The sequence below is a fragment of the Anas acuta genome, chromosome 2 (genome assembly GCF_963932015.1).
Source record: "Anas acuta chromosome 2, bAnaAcu1.1, whole genome shotgun sequence".
Classification (NCBI taxonomy): Eukaryota; Metazoa; Chordata; class Aves; order Anseriformes; family Anatidae; genus Anas; species Anas acuta.
In genome coordinates, this window is record NC_088980.1 from 69999903 (window position 1) to 70020274 (window position 20372).

The window sequence follows — 20372 nt, forward strand, 5'->3', positions numbered from 1 at the left end:
GGCCCTGCAGTGCTGGGAGGAAGCAGGCCAGCAGCAAGTGGTGGCACCAGCCTCACAACATATGTGGGCTGCTTCTATCCTGCTCCTTTCTTATGGAAAGCAAGGGATGTAAGAAGCTGTTGTCATCTCTTCTGTGTAAACTACAGCCAGAGTCCACACCCCCACCTAGGTTCCCCAGAAATAAGATATGCACTTGAGAGGGGCTCAATTTTAGCTTACAGCTCAATGACCAGGCCACCTATCACACAACAGCGAACATACCGGTGAGTGTTTTTGTACTAACAACAGATTTTACAGCACTGAAATCAGAAGGTATGCATTTACCTTGGGTATCTGCTATCTTTTGGTGCTACATCAAGTGTAAGCTTTCACTTTTCTTAAGAAAAGATCTTGCTTAGTTTTGTGTGGCCTTGTCCTTAGATACTATAAAATTGGCAAATGCATAAAGTCTTGGTGTGCATACGTGTTTGTGAGCACTAAACTCAGCAGCAGTTTCTAGTGGGAACCAATTGGCAGCTATTACACCTAGGGATCTGCTGGGACCACAACAACCCTTCTGCCTTGGTTTTTATGCCGCGCCCACAGCTCAAACGGACAGCCTGTGAGCTTCTTTTCTGATAAGCAGTTCTGCTGTGTCCTTGGGGCTGCTGTAACGTGATATTGCCGTACCCTGGAGTAAACTTAGTGACTTTGTAAAGAACCGACTTGTACCAAGGTAGGACATGCTGAAGATGAATCCTATTGATTCGTGGCTTCAGCTGGAGAATTTCAGAGCATGGTTGCAAACAGTGCGTATTTATAAGTCTACATCTGGAGGATGATCTGCTGGTTATTGGCTCCTTATTTGCTTCCTATGCTTTTTCTCTGAAGCGTGCACGTAGATTGTGATGTAAAATTGAATATTTTTGTTGTGTAAATTTTCTATTCTAGATGTTACCTTCTAATACCAAATTTTCTACTGGCACCCCAACAGAACTTTTACTGCTGTAAATGTGAAAAATAGCATTAAGATCTTAAAAGTAGCTGTGGTCACCACTGACCATCTTTAGAATAATAGCACTCAGGATCGTCTCTGGAGTCCGGCACTAAACATTATGGAGTGTTCCACAGCCCAGGTGTGCTGGCCAGGTTTTAACAGCAGGGGAGGATTTAGTAGACAGTAAGTAATTCCTTGTCTGCCATTCTGCCCCATTACCTATGCAGATGGTCTGAAGAAGGAAGTGTGATTTGTACTGGTGGAAAATCAATACATGAAGGTGGAAGATGTTAAGAATTGAGTCAAAAAAAGGTGTTTTTTAATGAGTGTACTGTTTTCTCTGCATGGTTGACCATCCCCTGATGGTTTGTAACATGTTAGATTACAATCTTAATTAAATTCAATTAAGGTTGTAATTTCTAAATAGAATTGCATTTGCAATTTATATAGCAGCTTTAGTTATATCTTTTTTTGGTATGGAAAACAAAAGGATTTATGAACCTGTAAAAACTGATAAAACATTTGATAGCCAATGTGAATAACCTGAACTTTGAATTTTTTTGTTTGTATAATGTGGCTGACACTCAGTGGTCAAAACTCATTGGAATTGAGTGGCAGGGTAGTGCAGGACTGGAGCAGGTCACCCAGAGAGATTTTGATGTTTCCATTTCTTAAAGTTTTTGCAACAGGTTTAATAAAAGTGCACCATGGCTGACCTGGCCTTGCTGGGGGTAGACCTACTTCAAGTAGGAGTTTGGGTTAGACGAGCTCCAGAGATGCCAGCTAATGAACACTACGATTTTCTGGTCCTCAGTCTTCCTTGGCCTATGAACAATACTGAGTACCAACTTCTGAGAAACATCATGTTACTCTCTTCCTGCTGGTCTCCTTTCTCACTTTTTAATTTCTTGTAATCATGAGCTGTGTCACAAGCTTCAAATCCGTTTGCAGAAACTTTTTGCAAATAATTTGTTTGTTTAAGGTGTTGTATGGTTTATCATATATTTGTTGTCCATTTTGTTCTGTTAACTGGTGGATATTGTATTTTTTCCAGTCTTTTTCTTGTCCATATAAATCACATTTTAATGGAATTTGATTTTTCTGTTAGAATGTGCAATATTACCTGATTAATAAAACTACCCAGAATATAGAAGAACCAAGGAAAGAAATAGGTCAAAACAGCATTTGCATTGGAAACAAGTGAATTAAATACACCCGATTCCATCTGAGCCGTGTCCTTCAAGGTTTTGCAACTAGTAAATCTGATTTTTTTTCAAATCTCTGCCACCCTAAGAACATCAATAAGCAAAATAAGTTATGCTTTTTTTTTTTCTCAGTGTCGGTTGTTTTTCCTGCTCTCAGTGATATAGCTGGTGATGGGATTTTGATTTAATCTTTTTTAGAAAGTGCTTAGCACTTCAACAAACTTTGTTTTCCATCAAGTGATACTTGACTGGTTGCTCTTCAAGTTTGCAGTGGTTTAACTTTAAAATTTTTGACAGCATATCTGACACCGAAGTGCTACTTTACCTTCTTTAAAAATAGACTATTGTAAGCTGAGCTTTTAATACAAGGCCATAACTTCAGAAGTAATATTGAATAGATTTGTTTTTAAAAGTAAATTATTTTTTTTGTTATTTTTTACAATGGATTTTATCAATGGAAAAAAATCTTAATTTTAAAAATCTCAGAAGTTGCTTGTAATAACCATGGCTTTTTTCTTCTTATTTTGAATTAAAGTTCTGGAAGTGAAAATCCAGGGCTTCTACTATGTAGGGCAGAGCATTGTTCTTAAGGTGGTTTTAGTCATTTGGCATTAAAGCTGTTCTTCCAAAAAATGTTTGATTCCTGTGTTTTTGCAGTAGGTTTGATATCTCAATTTACCATAAACAAAGTGCTTACTCTTTTTATTATTGACAGTGAGTCTAGGTGGGTAGGAAAAAAGTCTCTTATTCATGTTCACTGTCACTAAATTTGGCCTGGATGTCCAGATATACTGTATGTGTAGAGGTGGTAACTTACTGACCTAAGGTTAAAAATATCTATCTATATATATAGATAGATATCTAAATACATATAGATATCTATAGATAGATAGATCTATAGATACATATGTATGTATATGTATGTATACTGATCTATATTTAGAAAAATATTTCAGCTGACAAACATTCCTGTGTATGCATTAACTAATCTGTTTTTTGCAAACAGGAAAGTGAAAGAAGGTACAATCTTGGGTGCCAGCTGCTGTTGCGTAAAGATTGATCAGGACTTCGGATTTAAAAAAAAAAAAAAAAAAAAAAAAAAGGCTGTCATTGGACAAGGGTCTGGTTTACCGACGCACCATTTCTGGTTGTTTCTGTTGCTGTTTAACTATTGTCTTTTCTGTTTTGAGTCTTCTTTTTAACTGCTAGCCAAGTTAAAGTCTTACTCAGATACTGAGTGTGCTGATCAACTTGTTGGGCTAAGGTAAGGAACTGGGACATAAAAGTAGTATGTCAATATACTACTGTTTTAATTTTTCTATACTCTGTGTGATACGATTCTTAGATATTAGGCAGTGGAGAAAGATGTGAAACTTTGCTATAGGGAACTGCTTGACCGTAAATTTAACACAAGATATTCAGAACAATTCTAATCATGTTCATCTTCTCATCTCCCAGATGGAATTCCAGGTCTTTAATTTTTAAGAAGTGTCATTAAAAGCTGTTTTGTGTCTTATTAAATCCCATTACATCTTTCTGCCTTGTTTTTAATCTATCCTCCAGGTGTGTTTTTTTTTTTGTTTGTCTGTTTTTTGGTTTTTGTTTCCTTACAAATTTGTTGTGTTGGTGCCTGTAGTGTTAAGAGGTGTTTGAGTTGCTAGAGAATTAATGCAACCTTTTCTTCTACTCCCGCTGCCAGCTGGGCACAGGCACTGCATCCAGCCCCTTAATACCTTGTGTCAATTAGAATAAAATGGACTTTTTGCTGGCTGGAGCATAAATATACGATAAGTACATCACAATTGTTCCTTGATTTCCTTCTTCCTTATAGGATCTAGATAGTTTCTTACATGATGCAATTTAGTTGAGTATATGGGACCTTTGGAAAGAGTATATGGGACCGGAGGAAGCTCTTCCTGCCAGAACTCTCTGCTTTGGCTTGGCTTCTGTCTCAGCAGTTGTTTGACAATATTTACATTTTATTTAGTATGAATTATAATAAATAAATAGACACTTTTCCAAAATGGTATTCTTTCTCTTCCTACTCTCCCAACATACCTTATTCGGGCACTTTAATGAGAGTCTTGCTTTGCTTCTGAGATGTGGAATCTGGTCATTGGTCCTTTCACACCTTTCTTTCTCAGCTAATTTAGCAACTGTGTTAAGATTTTCCATGTGACAGTTACCCAAGCTGGATACGCGTTTTTCTTGCTGCTTCTCCTAATGATGTTTGTGATTGATGAGATCTGCCAGCAGATTGTCAGCTCTGGGTATCACATCACTGTGTATTGGGGAGGGGAAAAAAGACTAAATGGTGCTGATGTTTGTTTTTTAAATTAAAAAAATCCAAAACAATCATAACAAAACAGAGACATACCATGCTGTAGAAAATACTGTATACTGTCCTAAGTGGTAGTCTGTAACTGCGATAAGAAACCCAGAGAAATTAAAACTGTCAGTTCTGTCCAGAAGAGCTGTCCGACTTCTTTGTAAGAGTAAGATGACTGACATGCAGCCTTACAGCATCTGTTTTTTTCCTTGGCTGCGTAATTGCTGGCTGTGTTCCAAGTGATAATAAACTTCAGGATTTTTTCAGTTAGTTTCCCTTGTGATGAGTATGTGGCTATCCCTGAAAAAGTATTTTTGGGGAAAAAAAAGTCAGGGCTGCAAGCAGCTGTGATATCTCTTAGCCCATGGTGCAGGGGCGTTTCTGGCACATGCTGTTCCCCATACTTGTTTTGGCTTGGCAGCTTTGTGACCCAAAATCACGGACAAACAGTGTTCTACAAAAACAATTTGTTCCTGACATGTATTTGTGGTTGGCCCTATTAATATTGTCTTCTTCTCTGCGTAGTTAAATTTTGGACATTAATTCAGTGCTACTGCGCAGATCTCTTGCAATAATGTTATTTGAGGGTCTCTTACATATACTGCCTTGTTCTGTCAGAAACAATATATCTTTGACTAGAGGTGTCAGTATTGCAAGGTGGTTGGAGTTGTGGCAAGGATTGGAGTTGTGGAAAGGACTAAGAAGATTACACTCTGAATCGTAGTAAAACATGGAAATGCAAGCACTTAGGAAGAAATTCTAGAGGCATAAAAGCAGACATGATTTCAAATTGTCAGTTTGGGTCTGACAGTACTAAGTATTTCCGTTTAACTTAAGTATTCTACATATAAAATATTTTGGAAAAACAACTAAAACATTCTGTTCCAAAAATGTCAAAACATAACCATTAGGTACCATTCTTTTCTGAAGTGGAATTTTACACCAAATGGAAACAATTTTGCAAAATGTTTTGATTGTTGATAGTAACTTCCCCAGTAGTAAATCATTCCATCAGAATTGTTGGTTGCATTCATTTTGAGTTGCTTTCCTGGATTTAAAAGGAGTATGATAATTGTCACTTTCCAAACACGTTCACTTGGGCTCTGTAAAATTATGTTCTTCAAAACAATAAAGGAGAGCTACAGATCAATTCTGATGTGATTTTATTGTAATCTTATTGTAACTTTGTTCCCCCAGAAGAGAGTTTTAAATACTAATAACATGCAAGGAAGAGTTTGGACCACATAAATGGCATCCAGAGCTCTTAAAAATTTGGAGTTTTATAGTTGGAAAACAAATGAGTGGAGTCTTCCTCAAAAAATTAATGGACTTTGTTATTTTAGTAAAGGCACACAAATTGAGTAAATCTGATGTAGTTGTTATCCAAGACATTATTTACATTCCTTATGTAGCACAGTAGAACAGAGACATTTTTCTTTTTATGTAAGATTTAATTACCAGTAGAATTTGGGAACTAATGAGAGTGATGGAAAAATTACTGCCTCTGGTAATGATTCATGCCAATAGATGTGTGCATATGAGTTCTGGTAAATGAAATCACTTTGCAATGTAGTAATAGCTCTTAAGTACTGAAGTACTGTCCTAGCTCACCACCTCCTTTTCTTGCTCTTGGATGAGGCTTTAACATTGAGCTCCTGACTATCCTTCCTTATGCTGCCCGCAATGAGAAGTCGCTGGCCTTGTAACATTCAGACTTATTCAAGACACACAAGGCACAAGCTATTATTTCAAGTATTCTTTAGATCAGAGTTCTGGATTAAAAATAGAATAAAAAAAAATCAGAGTGATTTTGCAGAAAAAAAAAGGACACTGCAGGTGATCAGAACCACTGCTATAGCAACTCATAACTGTCTGAACTACATCTTTGATAAAGCTCTTCCCATGGTTTCTGGTTTTACTAACCACAAAAGTGCAACCTCTAGATTGTACACGGTTGTTTGTTTTTCCCAGAAAGACAGGCATGAAAAGAAATCAAAATCTTATTTTTTTAACGTGTTTGAATATTTGGGCCAGTCACTTTGTGACTGTTCTATGCAGACCTCTCCATGAGGACATCCTTAGTGAAGAGTATTTTTTGGGACTCTTCTTGATGTTATAGTCCTTTCTGATGAAAGATGATGTCACAAATCATTCTGACAATATTCTTCTGGCTAGTTATGGCATTAGGGAAAAACTGCTTTTTTTCCCTTATATATTTTTATCCTTTTTATTCTGTTCCGCTTTACCTCTTCTTTATATAGAATTCTAATGTTTTTCTCAGGATGCAGCTTAAATCTGAGCATTCAATATGATAACAGTGAAAGCATTCAGTTGTGTTCAGATTCCATATTCCATAACAAAATGCGTATTAAATAAAATCTCTTAAGTATTCCTCTGGAAAATGTGTGGATCTTGTGCTATGAACGTGCTGACGAGCAAGACCAGATATTCAGCCAGAGACTTTTAGTACTTATGACTTGACTTTCTTTAACATCATGTTTGTTACAAAGTCTTGGAAAAAGCTGTTGCTTAGATATATTTTTCTAACTTTTCTTTAACTAGTTGTAATTGATTGAATCACATTTAATTCTTCTAGCAAAAAAGAACCTACGCACGGAGTAAATAAAGCTTCTCTGTGTGTGTGTACGTGCATTTATGTGGGTATTAGTATCAAGAGGTCAGGAAATCACTTCTGTTCCATACCAGTAACTGTTCTTCAAAAAATCCTATTTACAGCAATAAATAAAGCCATTGCAGAAGACAATGATGGAACCAGGAACCAAGATGGTTGTGTTAAGTCTTATAACAAGTTCATTTCCATCAAATTGCAGTGTTCTTCTTTCTTGAGCTCAGTAGCATTTAGATGAACAGATGTTTAACTTAAATTGAGAAAATGTTGATTTATAATTTGGCAGAACTAACTATGTTTTTGTATCTACTTCACCAAAGCAGTATTTAAATAAATGCAGCTGAACATCAAATCATCTGGAGTTTCAAAATGTCTGGCCAGATTCTGAATGTGACAACAGTCAGAGCAGTCAGAGTCTCCACAGACTTCATTGCCAAGTCTTGACACCCCTTCTGAGTCTGCTTGTCTGGCATGTCCTGGTTTAGATCCATTCAATACCTGTTTCTGGGTTGTTTGCTCATATAAAAGTAAGATTATCTCATTTCAGCTGCCAGAGAAAAGTACCTTTCGTTTAAAAAAAAAAAAAAAAAAAAAGCTTTCCCTGAAGCTGTAATCACTTCCAAAGTACATATTGCCAATAATCACTAATGGGGTACTGAAGCCTATACAATTCAGCTTCAATCTGTGAGTTTATTTGGGCCTTAAATTCCTGTGAGAATAATTCACTGTGTCTTCTGAGGTTGTCATAAAGTTATCACCATCTTTCTCATGCACAGCATGTGATTCCTTCTAATTAATATTTGCTTGCAGGACACATGGTGTTGTTGCTTGGTAGTATTTCTTCACTGATACTATTTATTTCTCCAGCAAGCATCCAGAATATCACAATGCTTAGTTGCAGTCATAGGCAGGTGTAAGTATCTGTTCATCATTTGCATAAGAAGAAATGTGGACACAGGTCTCTTAAGAGCCTGGGTGTTACTTGACTGTAGGCCATAATTCAGCAGTGCATTTAAATATATAATGAACAGTACACTAGATTTGGTCTTACTCAATAAACAGTAAACATCATAGATGCTCATTTGTAAACATGCTACGGAAACATATTGTTGCTTATCGACACAGTGATGCAATGCTGTTTTTCCAATCTTCCTCTTAGTAATCACATTGTAAGATATCTTTTTGAACACTGACAGGCTTTTAGTTTCAGAGCTGGGTGCCCTCGATCATGTTGAGGGAGAGCTTTAATAAACCATCTTAAACTCATACAGATTATGAAAATGGAAGGCCTTTCCCAGGGAACTTTCCTTTTACAAGGCCTCTATCTTTATAATTATTTTTTTCAATGCAGAGCTGAGCTGTTAGTTTGCCAAAAATGTTTTCAGCAGATTTGTGTCTCTAGAATGTGTCTACTTTTTCTTTTTTGTTTTGTTTTTGTTTGCTTGTTTTAGATGTGACTTGTCTATATACTAAAGGTTGTGACTGCTTTCAATTAATCTGCTTTGATAACATACTCGCCATTGTCTAGGTCTGCGGTGTCTAGTCTATTTTCTGCACTCAGATCTTGTCTTTTTCCTCCAAACCAGCGTTGTGCGAATATCTTACGTGGGAATGGGTTTGCCAAGTGGCTAATAGTACCTCTCCTGTTAGTTCAATAACCTCACCCACTGTTATAAATTTACTGGATATGAACTCTGGGGGCATGGTGAAGGTCAGCTGTCTATGCAATAACATGAATTCTGTAGCTTTAAGAGCTCTAGCAAGGAGGAGTTGAAATATCTTTGCCATTTTTCAAGTTCTTGTTGGTTGGGTTCTTTTTTTTTTAATTACTTAAATAATACATGATTATTTAAATATAATGATGTGGTACTCAAGCCATTTGTTAGTGGCAGTCTGGTGGCAAACTGGCTATTTAAACTGACTACTAATTTAAGTTAAATCTGTTAAATTACTTTTTAAGTAAGAACACTAATACACTGTCAGTATGTGCTTGCTTTCAGCGCTGTATAGAAATCAGAGCTCTAGGTGCCTCACTTAGCAATTTTCTCTGTTTTCAATGTGTCAAACAAATAAATTACATGTTACGCTAGTCTCTTCTGTGGGAATAGAAAAAGTATTCATTTCTGTTTTAAGTTGACAATGTGGGTAAAGAGGGGTGGAGGGGAGGGAGAGTAGCAGCTTGCATTTTTCTTTTGGTCTATGGGAAAGAAGCCAGATCGTAGGTTGAGGTCTTCTGACTAAAGTCTCAAAAGAGACGGTGATTGAAACTAACAGACAACTTCTGTAGGGACTGGAAAACGTGGAAGGGGTGAATACTAGGAAATACAAATAGTGGTAAACAAACTCTGCTGGAAAGACCTGAAAAAGGGAAATGAAAAATACATCCTGATGAGCCTACAAACTACAGGGAGAATAACCCCATGATGTAATGCACAAGGTAGGGATTTCTCCTCAGGACCCTGCCTGGTTTTTGGTATTGTAACTGGTGTATCTCCCTTTAAAAAAAAAAAAAAAAAAAAAAAAAAAAAATCTTATGCAACCTAAAAAATAATAAATAAATAAAAAAAAAGACATTTGTTTGGCTGGTTAATTTTCTATTTAAAGCTTACCCATTTTAATTTTACTTAATAGTTCCATCACCCTTTATATTGGATAAATTATGCAGACTATCAACATAACTGGCAGATACTTAACAAGGATTATACATGTATATAGTGTTGGTTGTTAAATACTGGAGAGCATCTTCAAAAAATTGATGCATTCACATTGGTTTAGATTACATTGTTAGAGAAAGGATGGTTTGAGCTCTGTCCCTTAAGTGAGCAAGAGAGGAGGATGTGATCAGTTTATCAGTCAGCTTCTGGATAGCCACTGGCGAGAGTTACGTGTTCAGTGAATGTGCAGCTATAACACTTCTATAAACCGTGTTGGAAGAGCAGCATGAGAAATGTGGCAGAGGTTTCAGAAGCTATCATTCATTTGCGCTGTTAATTGCAGTTAGGAACAGCAGATCTCTGTGGAAGGGGCTGGGTACAAACCATCACACTTCATAAGTTTTGGGTTGAATCATCAATGGAATTCTCTGAGAAACAATCTCTTCATACATCAGCGTGTGCCATCCAATTTGTAATCAATGCTTTTTTTATTTAAACAACATCAGAATGCTTCCTTTTTAGGAAAACATTTTTAAGTCAGTACAGCTCAAATGAGAGCTCTTTCTCAAAAGAGAACTCAAGCTATAAGGTTCTAGGAGGTATGGCAGCTTGTGTTATGTTTTGGATGTCTGATGGAAGTGCCTTGGTACTAACCTGTTATGAAGTTCCAGGAAATATCTCAGACTCATTTAAAATATCACAACATTTTTCTAGTTCAATAAATCAGCGAATAGTTTTTCAGAAGAATGATCTTGGTGTGTAAACTGGTTTTGAAGGGATGAATGTTCATTGATCGATTTAAATAATTTTAGCACTACCCGAAGAAAATTAGATGTCTCACTAGCAATGCTTTTTCTCTGACTTAATTTACAATATGGGAATAAATGTTTAAGTGTTTTGTTTACAAAACAGGAAGAAGAAATGTATTTTGTGTAGCACAGAAATAGACCTCCAAATAGGTTTCCCAATTTCCAGAGCTACTGAGTGTATTTCTTACTAAATTTTTAATGTAGTATTACTGGTAGTATTTTTGCATTTTTGCATATAAGCATTCTATATTGTAATTCGTCATTCTGGGAACTAGCAATTGTACATACTAACCTATATAGATTTTGAGGCTTGATTGTTGTTTTTTCCAACAATTTGTTGGAATCCTTGAAGGAGAAATTCTCTATCAGTGCGAGTTATTGCTGCCATTAACTAGGGACCCAGAGCTTCAGCAGCTTCTGTGGATAATTTGTTCTGAGATTGGAAACCTTTCTGCTACCCTAAGAAATGGAAGGTCATGTCGTGTGTCAGAGGAAAGGTAATCTGCCCTACTCGTAAGATGTTATACTGAAAACATTATTATGATAAATAGACCACTCATCATGTATCTTTTCCTCTCTTAATATCTCTTGTGGTAGCCTTAGCCAGTACTCATGAATTACTGAGTTTTAAGCCCGAGGTTAATTCCACTTTTAGAGTAATTGTTATCTGAGAGGAATTTCTCCTTACAGCCGTGTGCCTATGGGACTGAAAGGAGTCTTTGTTTGCTGTGTGGCTGCTTCTTACTTGTAAATAAAGGACGAAAAAGTGCTACCATCGCTCATATGACTGAATCTGTATTTTCTTGTGACTTTTACTTAGCTAGTAAGTGCTATCTGGCTTTTTTTTTTTTTTTTTTTTTGTAACACAATATTGGCTTGAAATGCAGAGTGTTTAATGATATATGGATGTATTAGTCTGAACTTATTCAATATAACAAGCTGATTTTTTTTCCCAGTTCATAGTATAAGCCTCTAAAAGAGAATATTAACAAGTTGAGTGGAAAACTCTTAAAAAAAAAAAAAAAAATACTGGCCTTTCCCTAGGCTTTATCTTCACCTTTAAATTGTAACATCTGGACTTCATGTAGTTGGGCTTGACTATATTAAAAGACAATAATGTGTACATGTTTCTCTTCTTTCTGGACATCTCTAGTCTCTCTTTCTGTTATGGTGGTAAGATGAAACTGCTTCAGTGCACAGAAGATATGCCAGCAAGTTAACTGAATGACTTCTGTTCACTGAACTGGCATATCTAAAGTTTTAAATTTCATCTCATTTTTCTGTCTGATACTAGGTTATATTTTTATTGTCTGGTCAGATCAAAGTATTGCTCTATGCTGGCATCGACAGTTTTGTGAGTGTGAGCCAGTGCACCACAATTTTGGAGGTGGAGGCCATACTTAGTCCAGAAGAAACATTTTGGCTGGGAGCCACGGCCATCCTCATCTTCGTAACTGGCAGATCTGCAATCTTACCTTGTGTTTTAGAGTAATCATAGAAAAAATAACAGGAAAATGGGTGTAGTCTTCTTATTCTTTGGTGTGCAGTAGCTTTCCAAGAGCTATAGTTTATAGTATAAGAGTATAGTTTCACTTAGATTTACTATTAGTTTGATTCATGTTACCTCTGGACTCCAGAAAGATGTATGTGATCTTCTATTTTTATATATATATATGCCCTGAGAAGATGGATGTTTGTTCACTGAAAGGTTTCAGGTATGTTTTAGCTGACCATCATTATGCCATTTTGCGGCGAAGGCCAGTACCTCTGAGCATAGCTGTCGCATAACCAGCCTGCAGGGGGGTCTGGCTTTTTCAGCGTCTGTTTTTGGCAGTAGCATCTTAGAGGTACAAGCAGTGGAGAGCCACACAGTGCAGAAAGCACAGAGATGCTAGCTAATTTATGTGCCTGTCTCAGAAACTCAAATCTGTGTATCTGACATGGCCTGCGAGTGAGCTAGTTGCTCAGCTTTAGCAACCAGAATTTTCTTTTCCCTTCAAATCTTGCTTCTGTTCAACTGTGGTTCCTTCTGCTCTATTATCGTGTAAGAAGCTACACATGATTTCTTGTGGGCATGAAATACCACCCAGAGTTGGTACCCATTCCACTTCTGGGTTAGTATTCTGCTACTGGCAGAGGTTAGGGTTTTCAGCCCTCCCTTCCTTTCTGCTAGTGTTACCATCTGTGAGACTTGTGGAGACTTCCATAGCCTGTAACTAATTAAACAGAAGAAAATACAGAAAGATAAAATCCAGTTCTTGTCTTGCTGTGCCTTAGGTAGCATTCATGGTGTATAAAACAGTCTGCATTTGATTTTTTTTGAACCTCTGATAACATAATCACAGTAGTTTGTCTCAGCTACCTAAAACATTTTTGTATTGTTCAAAGGCACTATATTCACATTCCAAATGTCTAAAAATAATATTCAGTACTCTGTAGGCAAAAAGTGGGACAGTGATTTTATTATGCATTCCAAATTGATTAATTTTTTTAGGTCTTAGATATGACTAATGAGCTTTGCATATATTAGAATTTTCTATGCTGCTTAGTATTACATTGTAATTTCAAATATCCATCATTATTGTCAAAAGTGATGTTGCAAATTTGTTAAGCTAAACATGCAACGCTTTGCTATAAATGAGGGAAGGTCACTGAGCCATATGGTGATGGGAGGTCCAGTGGGGGATGGTTGTCACTGTTGACTGAGATTTAAGAAACAAAGATTTTTGGATCAGCTGTAGAGGTGATAGAGGTGGATGAGAGGATAAAGTTTGGATAATAATGGTAATCTTCTAAATCCTGTAATTTTTAGTCTGTTATTTGTAAGCAGACAGAAAAGGGTGTCTGTTACTTCATGCGGATTGTTTAATAAAGGGTATTTGTGGTATACTGTTTCCTTTGTTATAAGATCACTGAATTGTGTCTAATTTCAATGTGATTCAATATCTTCATCAATGACATAGATGATGGGATTGAGTGCACCCTCAACAAGTTTGCAGGTGACACCAAGCTGAGTGTTGCAGTCAATACAAGAGAACGAAGGCACGCCATCCAAAGGAACCTGGGCAAGCTAGAAAAGTGGGCCTAGGTGAGGTTCAGCACATCCATGTGCAAGGTGCTGCACCTGGGTCAGGGCAATCCCAGACATGAGGAGAATTACACATTGAGAGCAGCCCTGCAGAGAGGAAGTTGGGGGTTCTGGTGGACAAAAATCTCAACGCGAGCCATCACTGCACGCTTGCAGCCCAGGAAGCTGGCTGCATTACCAGAGGGGTGGTCAGCAGGTGGAGGGAGTGGATTGTCCCCCTCTGCTTTGCCCTCATGAGGTCTCACTTGGAGTGCAGCATCCAGATCTGGGGCCCCCAGCACAAGAAGAGCATAGAGTTGTGTGGTGGTTTTACTTGGGTGGGCAGCCAAGCTCCACCACAACCGCTCTCTCACTCCCCCTCCTCAGAGGGAAAGGGGGAGAAAGCTATGACAAAGGGGCTCAAGGTTTGAGATAAGGATGAGGAGATCTCTCAATAATTATCATAACAGGCAAAACAGATTCGGAGTAGGGAGATAGCAAGATTTATTGCCTATTACTAACAAGCTAGAGAAGTGAGAAACAAAAGAAAGAAACAAAAAATGCCTTCTCCCTACCCACCCTCCTCCACCTCCTCCCCCTGAGCAGTGCAGGAAAATGGGGGAATGGGGGTTATGGTCAGTCTACAGCACTTCTTCTCTGCTGCTCCTTCTCAGTCACTCTTGTCCCCTGTGCTGTGGGGTCCCTCCCACGGGCTGCAATCCTTGGTGAACTGATCTGCCTGTGGGAAGCCCACGCCAGCAGCTCTTCCAGAACTGCTCCAGATATGGGTCCGTACCACGGGGTCCATCCCTCAGGAGAAAACTGCTCCAACCTGGGTCCCCCACGAGCAGCAGCTCCTGCCAGGTCACCTGCTCCTGCATGATCTCCTCTCCACAGGCTACAAGTCTGGCCTGGGATCTGCTCCGGCAGGGGTCTTCCACAGGCCGCAACCTCCGTTGGTGCGGGTCCACCTGCTCCACCGTGGTCTCCTCCATAGCTGCAGAGTGGAGATCTGCTCCACCGTGGTACTCCATGGGCTGCAGGGGGACATCCTGCTTCACCATGGTCCTCACCACAGGCTGCAGGGGACTTCTGCTCCAGAGCCTGGAGCACCTGTCCCCCTCCCTCTTCACTGATCTTGGCACCTGCAAGGCTGTTTCTGACTCCACGCACTCTCCCAACTGCTGTGTAGTGCGGTGGTGGGTTTTTTTGCCTGTCTTAAATATGCTCTCACAGAGGTGCAAACAACATCACTTATTGGCTTGGCTCTGGTCAGTAGCGGGGCCCTTACCTAACATGGGGCAGCTTCTGGATTCTTCTCACAGAAGCCACCCCTATGGCCCCCTGCTACCAAAACCTTGACACGTAAACCCACTACACAGTTTGTTAAAAGCAAGCCCAGAGGAGGTCCGTGAAGATGATTGGAAAGCTGAAGCACCTCTCTTGTGAAGAAAGGCTGAGAGAGCTGGGGCTGTTCAGCCTGAAGAAGAGAGGTCTCTGGGGAGACCTCATTGCAGCCTTTTAATACTTAAAGTGGGGTTATGGAAAGGATGGAGAAGGACTCTTCACTTGGGTAGATAATGATAGGACAAGGGGCAATGAACTTAAAGAGGATAGATTTAGATTAGGTATAAGGAAGAAATTCTTCACTCTGAGGGCAGTGAGGCGCTAGCACAGGTTGCCTAGAGAAGCTGTGTATGCCCCATCCCTAGAAGTGCTCTAGGCCAGGCTGGATGAGACGCTGACTGGCCAAAGTCTCAATCCAGGCCAAACCCGCTGCAGTCCAAGAAGGTGGAATATACCAGGGCTTTATGCCTTGCTTCTTAATAGGGGAAGAAAAAAAAAAAAGAGAGAAAAAAAAAAAAGCACTACTACTTCATCAAAGGCAATTTGCTTTGTACTGACAAGTGGGAAATGCTTCTAGCCAGCAAGGCTGCTCAGCACCCAGTTGGTTTCTAAATGAACAGTTTGTGTTGCCAAGACCTGCAGTATGGCTGGCTGTCTTCAGGGTACCTGTGTCAGAGACTGAACGACTTCTCTTCATAGAATGAAAGGCAATCCCTGGCCGGTGGTGAAGAGAGAAATTTTGGTGACAGCACTGAACTAAAACTCCAGTATTTCTGGGAAAATATAATGGAATTTGTAATGGTGATTCACAGCAGGCTAGTCCTTTATTAAGAGCTGTTCAGAAATAGTAGCACAACAAATGGAATGGTATACATCTGCCTCAACAGGAAGAAGAGAGAAATTCGTCTTGTCAGGATTTGAACTTGTGGTTTCAAGGCTTTCCCCGCCTGGTAATTGAACTGCAAAGCTACCCTGGTGTCCTGGTGAGCAGTTGCCAGGGTCTTGGGCGGTGAAAGCGTAGCAGAGAGCTGTTTGTCATTTGAGGCCATCAGGACACTTTTCATCTGTGGCAAATTCTGTTCCTGGTTCCTGCAGCACATCCTTGCCTGGTGCCTCGTTAACTGAACAACTTGTTCGATGGGGTCCTTCACTGGTAACCCCCCTTTTTTAACCTCTTCTGTAATATAACACTGCACTTACAACTCCATTTAAGATTAAAAGAACTCTTTCATTTGGGCATCTTTCCTTTATCTTTTAACCCTGACCTTATGAAAAGCACTCCCTTCTGCAGAAATTCTTTACATTTAGAATTAACCCAAAAACTGTTTTTATTTTTAGAAGTATGGCAACAAAAATGTATGTTTCAAAGAACTGCAGGAATAGCCATAGTTTTCTGTGAACAGCACTGGTAGTATTCTGGGGACATGAAGATGTTTGAGCACTAAGGGTAAACCACACCCGACCAACTCTATTGTCTCCTATGATAAAATACCTGAATTTGAGAACAAGGGGAGAGCAGCGGATATCATTTATCTCTACTTTAGGAAGGCTTTTCAACGCTGTCTCCCACAATATTCTTGTGTATAAGCTAGGATATTAGGGTCTGGATAGGTGGACAACCACACTATTTTAAGACTTGTTGAGTGCTGGGGCTTATAGGGTGGTAGTTAATGGTACGTGCTCTGCAGGAGGCTGGTAGTAAATATGTTGAATCAGGGATCAGCCCTGGGATTCATCCTGTTTCACATCTTTACACCCAGAGGAAGTAACAGTGCATTCTCGTACAGCTTGCAGATGATGCTAAATTGGGAAACCAGTTAATGCAGTCAAGTAGGACTGCCATCCGGGGTAACCGAGGAAGGCTGAAGGAATAGGCCAAGAGCAACTTCATGAAACCCAGTGAGGACAAGTGCGATGTCCTTTACCTGGGAAGGAGCAGCAAAGCAACAGAACATGCTGGGACAGGCTGCTGAAAAGGGGCTGAGGACCCCAGCAAACTGGGCGTGAGTCAGCAGTGGAAGCCATGAAGCAAGGAAGGCCAAGGCCACCCGGGGCTGTATCAAGCAGTTGCACAGCCAGCAAATGGAGGGAGGTGGTCATTCCCCTCTACTCAGTGCTTGTAAGACCACATCTGGAATACTGCATCCAGTCTTGCCACGCCCAGGAAAGATATCGATAACCTAAAGTAAATTCAGCAGAAGACACCAAGATATTTGGGAGCAGAAGCAGAGGCCCCAGTGAGGAGAGGCTGAGGGAGCCACGTTTCCAAACTGGCTGAAGGAAAAGCTTTTCTACACAAGGACATTGAAGCAAGCATGCAGGTTGCCCATAGAGGTGGTCCAGTTGCCCTTCTGGTTTTCAAGACCTGACTGGGCAAAGCACTGAGTGACCTGGCCCGATCCCATTACTGACCCTGCTTTCAGCCTGATGCAGGACTAGAGTCCTCCCTAGGTCCTGTCTGACCTGAATGACTCTGTGGTCCTGCCAACTGGGCAGTAATCCGTGTTGTCATTGCTGAAATGATTACAAGCACTAACTTCTGCAAGGATAGTTGGAAGAAATAAATGCTTTTTCCCAAAAAGAGCTGCAAGTCTATATGTAAAAATGTGGAGGCACTTTCAGTTTTTAGATTAATTAAAGAAAATGAAACTTTTGAAATAGACATGTATATTGCAAGTTTTTTGTCTTTCTCATCAAGGGCAGCTTGCACTGAAAAGGTTGGAGTTTTTATTGGAACGAGATCTGAGATATGGGACACAAACTAACAAGGTCTGCTTTAGAAGGAAGTTGTTAGCAAATCTTTATATCTGATTATATAGGATGTCATATATACTCAGTCACAGTCACCAGGTCTCAAATGTATTTTCTAATGTTCATCAGCAAATGCCTTGTCATCTATGTCTGTTCAATACCTCAACCTTTGAAAAATAGGTTGCTGAAATGCTGAACTTAATTTTGTAGTAGGGAGAAAGAGTAAATAGTAGCTTTTCTATTATTATTCCCTATAATGATTCACTATACCATTCCCCCTATGGCAGAAGGGCATAGTTTCCTTATTTTTATGCCCTTCCTCTTCTTTTTGGGTAATCTTCTCTCATAAAGTGTAGCTAGTGCTGTTCTTTTCTTGTCATATTTCTTGGCAATTTGATTGCAACTCATATTTTGTATATGAGCAGAGAAACCAAGTAACAGCTTGCAGGTTTCATTCTACATTTTTGGGGAAAACTTTGTCTAGGAAACAAATCACAATTTCTGATCAATTCAAAGATTAAATTAAATAATATCAGATTAATCAACAGTCTATGCTAGAAAGATTTTTATTTTTTTTTGGTACTAAGTTTTATAGCACTTTAACCAAAGGATTTTTTTTCTGTTTATTTTCCTGTCGTCCAATCCTACTCTCCAGCTACTGCCCATTTGCTTCCCCCAAGCAAGACCTGATTCCAAGCTTTGCTTTTATTTGACAGAACAGGCAGGTGTTTTTCTTACTGTGCCACCTGAGGTGGCAGTGCTGAAAAAAAGTCAGCAATGGAGTTTGAGGAACACCTTGCTGATTAAAAGCATTGCATCCACACCGTGCTCTTGTTCCTGCATTTAATTAGACAAGTCACAACTACTTCTTTATGGAATATAAAGGCTTAGGGAAGAATTTATTGTCTTTATTGGTCCAAGTTGAGTTGTCTTGCCTCTCACTCTTCTGTCATCAAATGTTTATTTTTTTGTTATTAAGAGGTAATTGCATGCGGCTTTTGCATGACCGTTATTGGTGACTTTTAATGAGACCTTTACAGAAAATGCAGATAGATACATTATACATACATATTTCCATATCTGTATGGAAATAATCCTTCCCTCGGAACTAATGCTGTAATGGAGACATCCTCACTAATAGTAATAAAAGTTTAAGGTACTAATTTTCTGCATTTTTTTAATTCTAAAATCTTTCAATTTTTAAATTACATGTAATTCTGAAAATTCAGTTAGGCCAATCAATTTTGGTGCATGTTTTGTTAGTAACAATGGGAAGTTCTGAGAATAGATGTTATTGTTGCCTTAAATTAATAGATGTTCCACGATTGGAAGGAGAGGTAGTAAGAAAATATAGTTAGAAAAGGAAATAACTACCTTTTACAAGAAGGGTCCCTCACTTGGTATATTTTTATATTGTATATCAGTATCTCACTGCTGCACATTGCATACTCAAGTAAAAGCATCATATACTTTATTTTAGAATTATTAACTACAGTGGGCTTCCCAGAGATTAAGTATTGATCTCTCACCTTAATTGATTAAATACAACTTAAATGAAAATGCATTTTTCCTTATTAGCTTATATCTTTTTTTAAAGTCTTGAATGTTCTAACCCAACAGATGCTTCCCCTGCAATGTCTGTCTTGTGTGCACAGGTTGTGTGTCACAATCTTCCCCTTCTGTATTTGCATAAATGCTCAATGATGAACAATTTGTAAAGCCATTATGTTTAACTGTACGTTGCCTGTAACTGCGATGTGAGCCATTAATAGATTGTATTTGTTCACAGTCACAAAGAAGAAGTGTCAACGTGTTTGTAAAGCTGTCCTTGAAAGATAACTTAAACCTTTAGCATGTTGTGATACTGGTAAATGCGAAGTGCTGCTGAGACAAACAGTATATGGCCGGGTTTATTTTGAAGATATAATGCTTCATAGTACGAAGCAAGTATGCCTGCACAGTATTTCAGCTTTTTTTTTTTTTTCTTACACTCCACTTTAGCAGAGTGCAAAGATGCAAGAGTGAACACTTGAAAAGGAGACTGACATATTTAATTTTTTATTTTATTTTCTAGTCAGACATCAGATAAGCAAACATTTTTGAAATAAAAATATATCCCCAAGCAGCAATTATTTTCTGAAGTACCTATGTTGTGATTTCATTCTCTTCTTGCAGGCGTCATTTTTATGAGGACTCATGTTAGGCTTTCGATTGTCCTTCAGGGAAAGAGAAAGATGAACTCTTGGAAGGTAGAGCTAAATGACTGAGTATTAGGAAAAATACTTTTTTAACCATAACTCTGTGGTTTTTACTGTTATTTGGGGCCATTGTTGTCTCTTAACACGAGCAGCTAGTCCCCATTCCCTTTGAGTTTGTCTTAATGATTTGGCCTTGCTCTTGCATTAAGCCCCAACCACTCCTTTTATTTTGTACTTAAGAACATCTGTTACCTTGTATCCACCTGCAGCAGCTTTGGTCTGAAGCCATTGCACTGAATCTGTTGCCCATTGATTACATACTTCTGATTTAATTGGGAGTTAATTGTGTAATGGATGCCCATGAATCACAAAAAGCGTATCACATTCCAAAGAATGGTGAGAAAAAT

At 38.8% G+C, this 20372-nt stretch overlaps 1 protein-coding gene across 1 annotated transcript in view; it reads left to right on the forward strand.

The window, feature by feature from the left end:
• The window catches only part of LYRM4 (LYR motif containing 4), a 91046-nt gene that overhangs the window by 1135 nt on the left and 69539 nt on the right, over window positions 1–20372 (forward strand). The gene's annotated exons all lie outside the window — the stretch shown is intronic.